We start from the raw sequence: 5445 nt of genomic DNA, 5'->3' as shown, positions 1-5445 counted from the left end.
AAAACACTTCGTCTCTTGGTCCTGAACATTCCACAGGTGAATGAATGTCTCTTCTCTGGGTTCGTTCAAATCTGACCTTCGCTCCTGCAAGCCTCGTTTTCCCCCCGATGTTAATCGTGATAATGAATTTTTCACGACTCCTTTTGCCAACTCCGAGAAGGATTGAGGACGAGAAAAGAGACCCAAACCCCGGACAACCCCAAGCAAGCGCTCGCACTCATCAGCGAAGCACTCGCTTAAAGAGTCATGTCTACCGTTAGATGAATCCCAAGCAAGACAATGCCTGCCGTTTGATCAGCAACCAACTCTACCAGGCACCAGCCCATTCATAGCTTGAATAACATCACATACACAAACTGCACTATCATACTCTCTGAATATTCAATTGGATAGCCTCTTTCTAGAGATTTCAATCCGACTCACGCTTTTTATTGACGAGCTCGTGGGGACACTGTCCAAGTTCAGCTGAATCCTTTGCCCATTTATAGCCTTCCCATTGATAGTTCAGTGGCAAATTACAAGATGAATTACCCGATGGCAAGGCTCTGGATAAACGTTATTCTCCACCGATTAGTTGGCGGTGCTCATTTTTAAATTTGTGGCAACATGTTAAATAGACTTTAAGGGTTATTAATATCGTGTTAGGTTAGGTTGGGTTAGGTTAGGCAAGTTTAGATTAGATTTGATTAGGTCAGGTTAAGATTTGAAAAAAGTAGCACCGCCAACTAATCGGTGGAGAATAACGTTACCCAAGGCTGTGTTCCTTAAAAGCTGGAAATAGTGACGAAGGCTGGTGTTTAAAAGCGTTCAAAAAGCAAGATAGTGCGTGTTCATTGAAGGGTTGATAACCTGTTGTCCACGCTTGGATCGCCAGGGTTGTTGTTATTGGTTGGGTGTCATCTGGCCGTCATTCCCGAGATATTCCCCTCCTGACTTCTAATTTCAAGACCAAGGTTAGAAAATCAAAACATTTTCATTGCCAAACACAATATGTGGAAAAAGACGAAGTCGTAAGTCGCAAGTTCAACCAGCAGTTTTTTCAGGGAAACCGCCTAACGCCTCCATTGTAGCAATTCTCTGGCACTTCATAACTAGGAGCCTACCCGCTAACAGGATTAATAATGGCATCAAATATCCGGTAAATCCAAGTGAGATCCAACAAAGACATTCCGATACGAATGGAATCTCACACTTGGCCTCCTACATCTCTTGCATTTTTGGACTGTTCTTGTCGTTTTTGGACCCACTTCCGGCTCGAATGTACGAAGTGCCAATGTATTCATTAGCAAGTGCCAAAAGCCATAAACATAAACATGTAAGGATGAATCATAGCTCATACAGCGTGCCACTTATCACTTGCCCTTCTTTGGAGTTCATACCATATCTCTTATGCACAAGTGTATCTCTATTCGAATGTTCGAATCGCCCTGATCATTTTTGTCTACTTTTTGTATCCCAAGGCTCGCAATGCTGAATAAGGCGTTTGTTATTTTGACTAATTAAGATATATGTGAAACAGATTTCCGGTACGTATCGAGCTTTCAATGAGAGATGTTGTCAACTATGTTTTAATTGGTCGCGTTTTATAGTTGGAAGGAGTTTAATTAGTCGCATAAACTGTTGATTGATCGCACTTTATCTTATTCTGATGCTTTTTGATTATTCGTCTTGTCTTGAAGATGAGACTCCATCAGCTTTGAAATGAAATGGCCAATGTTTCATAAGTCTCGCCCATTGGAATTAAGACTATTATCATGAGTTGACATTTTTTGGGATCTAGATTAAATGACTCAAATAATCCTTGAAGCTTTTTGGCAGATAATTGCCAACTCGGTAGCAATGTTGAAAGCTGTAACCAAGGCATATTCCATGCATGGTTTTGATGCGTTAAGTGACGGGAAATCAGCAATGTGTCGCTCATTATCAATAACGGACTTGGATTGCCGAGGGCACGGCCAAGGTCGAGAGTGACGACTTTTCGACAATCAATTATGTAAGTTTGATCGACCAGAAAGACCATGTGATTACAACGAGTTGTTGCGGTTTCCAAGATATATTGGTCGGTTTGATTCGGATAAGATTACCATAGCCCTAACTAGCTACGCTAGCATTAGAAAGGATGATCTGGCTGAATTTGGCGTTGCTGAGTCACCTTCTTTTGGCACCGTGGGCGAAAATCAGGCCTTCTTAAGGAATCTAATGAACAGGATCGTTTAAGTCTGTTTACATTCTTGATTGGGCGAGGAAAGTCCCATACAACCAACTCATGTCCGAGTACGTACCGTACGTGCGTATGCATGAAACCACCCTACAAGAACGTGGTTCTTGCACGTAGTAAGTATCCAAAAATGGGCGTAAGCTGCAATGCCCAAGGTTGAAGGTCACACTCTTTGAAAGGTGCCATTCATATTTGGTTCAGGTCATTCAGTAACGAACAAAGCTCCATCATAATTGACCACCTCATTATCCTTGGAGGAAATTTGAGATGCCCGTTCATAGTTAGTACATAGGTGCCTATTGGACATGCAAAAGTACTCCTTTCTGAAGATTGAATGGTTGATTTGTCTAGGTGGTCAATGGCCTTCACCATCTCATGCAAATGACACGTCCAAACATCGGTGGGACAGGATTTATGTCCATTTTATCGCACACCACTTACGGCTTCATTTGAACGCCCTGCCTGAGGGAGGCAGGGAAGGTGGGTGGCGAGCAAGTTGTCACGCTAATTATGAAGTGTTCGTCATTCCGATTGAATAATGTTGCCCCATGCGTGTGAAGACAAGGCTCTCAAGCGTGAAGATCGGCGAGTTCAAGCAAGCCAAGCATTGGGATTCCGGAGGGCGTGAAACCGATTCTTACCGAGCTCTGATTATTCGGCTCTACTTGCACATTAATATCATTGAAGCTAAGCTTGACACAAGTGGTCTTAACTGTAAGCTCACTTCATTAGTGTTGCTCGTTAAACAAAGCCTTACATTGGCATTCAATCAAGGGCTCAGTTCAAATTTATGTTCTGGGTTTTCAGTATACGAGGTGAATTAGCAGCCGTTAAAGCGATTATTGTTCGTTCAAAAGTAACCAAAAAGAGACATGTTTTACACGGCACCCGGCTTGTTATCAGCGACAATGACGTCATTCATCCAACAAGAAGTGACATTTCGGATCCTAACGAGCAGTGAAATTGCCCCATTGGGCAGATAAAAGGGTGTCCAATGGATTTGTCCAATGTAAAAAAATGTGCCGTGTTATCGGCGAATGGAACTTGACATCGTCTTCCTTTCATTCCTCATTTTGTCTTGGCTTTTGCAGGTTTTCCTTATGGGTACATTTGCTCATCGCCAAATGAAATTGAATGGCCTTGAAAAGAACAACTTGAATATGAATATGATATCTTGACAACCAAAACAGTGCTAGTCTCCAAGGTAGTTGCAATTGTTTTGGCCACTTGATTTATTCTTTTGGAAGCCATACTGAGGACAACTTACAAATCTAGGAAGTTATTGTCTTTCGATCATTTCTGATTCTCCATTATCTATTACTGAATATTTTGACCTTTTAAACATCAGCAAGAGGATTAAAGAATATTAGCAATGAGCAGATTAAACTAGGAGAAGGACAAAACTACCCAGCAAAATCATTTTTCCCTAAATAAATTGACTTCAAAGTGCACAATAACTCAATGGAAATTCTGGACTGAAATCCTGGCACTATCGTCATACTCATTTCACCCAAAATGAGCGGCTCGTTAAATCTAGATCTGCTTGAAAGCAAATTGGTCAAAATGTGATTACAGTTATGTACAGTAAAATATCGGTCTGCACGTTAGTACAAAGTTTCGTTCCGGATAATTCAGCGCAACATCCAACCGTTCATGTTATCTTGGAAATGTTTCAAAGCCCAATACAATAATTGGACTGGAACCAGAACACATTTTTCAAACAGATCCTCCCGGCCAGTTCAAGAACCATTACTTCCTCAAGGCAGGTTTCTCATTTGCATTCTCAGTGTTCTCAGTTCTCCTCCCACCTCCTCCCATGAAAGATGGGTTAATGTGTAAGTTAATGTTTATGTACTCTACCACCGATATACAATATTTGCAGTGGTTCGTGTCTTGAATCTGAGGCACGCTTGAGAGAACACACAATGCGGAACACATCCAGAAATCCGTCACAGTTTGATGTGCGGTCAAGAAGTCCGGGAATGTGCCTTGCTTCCCAAGAAAAATCGACGAATTCTTGATTTGTCAATGAGCTGCCAGCTTCGGATGATTCTTTCTTCCACGATTTCAAAAGAGGGGGAGCGACGGCCAAAATGCACTTTTGTCTAGTGGCGACCTTGGAATCGAGATATTCCATTTCTTTCTTCTGCAAATGGAATGAAAACATCTCGGGGGCTCAAATGTGTCAATAGTATGAGACTAAAACAAGAAGAAGAAGAAAATGTGGATTAAAAGATTCCAGTGGATCTGAGAAACATGACCGTCATGAATAATTCCGAGCACTCGCGTGGGAAATAGAGTACTGTACCTATGATACGGCAGACTTCATTCATTCCCAATTCAGCGACTAATTGGATCCTTCAGGAATCCTACGAAGGACAGTTTCTCGTGGTCAGATAATTTTTCTTTCGTTTTGAGGGCACAAATTAGCCTTGATGTGGCCATGATACTCCCTTTCAATCATGAATTTAGCCTTGTTTCAATATCAGTCAGTGTCGGAATATGAACACTTCTTCGTCGATGGAAATGGCCCATGAATTCCAGTGCCCAACTAACATCGAGGTATTTCAAAGGTTCATTCGTTTATGATTGCTAAACAAATAGAGTGAACCTATTCACAGATCGTTACACTATGCGTGATCCATTTTATCCTCTGTACTTTGCAAGATATCCTCAAAACCAATTGATAATCTTAAATCCAGTGCTACAATCCCAAAAGCCGTCAAGAACATTTTTTTCTGGCCCAATGACTTCTGTCATTTTTTGTGTTTTTGCTTGAGTGTTGCTCGGCTTGAAATATTGAGAGAACTACCGATTGCGGGCACTCGGTTTCTAGCTTCATTTTCTTCCGTGCCACTCTGCAAGAGTTTCCCTTTGCTACAAATTTCATGAAGGTATTCGTTCCGACGTCAAATTTTGGCGTGATCAGAAAAGGTCCTCGTCAGTTTTCTAGGAAGAATGTCATTCGAGCATAATGACTGCAGTTCATGCAAGTTCATCTCCCATCATTTGGTTGGTTTCCCATTGTTCAAGCAGCAACTGAAGGCCACCTCAATCCTCACCATCTTGACAAGCTCCCACCAACAGCAGTGACAGTCGAGCGCGTCAAGATTTTGTTTATACGACTCTCATTATCAAACCAACCACATGGCATGATGATTGCTGTGTACTGCTAGCCTTTAAGGTGTAAGCTGCTGGCCTGAACCGGTTACCCAACCAATAAGTGG

The 5445-nt window shown here is 41.9% G+C and overlaps 1 long non-coding RNA gene across 1 annotated transcript in view; it reads left to right on the top strand.

The window, feature by feature from the left end:
* The first annotated feature begins 756 nt into the window (after positions 1 to 756).
* The window catches only part of LOC131881386 (uncharacterized), a 10306-nt gene continuing 5617 nt past the window's right edge, over positions 757 to 5445 (top strand). Inside the window, exon 1 of the long non-coding RNA XR_009373358.1 lies at positions 757 to 953. This is a non-coding gene — a long non-coding RNA (uncharacterized LOC131881386). The remainder of the gene's footprint in view (positions 954 to 5445) is intronic.

The sequence above is a fragment of the Tigriopus californicus genome, chromosome 1, assembly GCF_007210705.1.
Source record: "Tigriopus californicus strain San Diego chromosome 1, Tcal_SD_v2.1, whole genome shotgun sequence".
NCBI classification, from domain to species: domain Eukaryota; kingdom Metazoa; phylum Arthropoda; class Copepoda; order Harpacticoida; family Harpacticidae; genus Tigriopus; species Tigriopus californicus.
The sequence above is the reverse complement of the archived record's forward strand: the minus strand, read 5'-3'. Positions and strand labels throughout refer to the sequence as shown.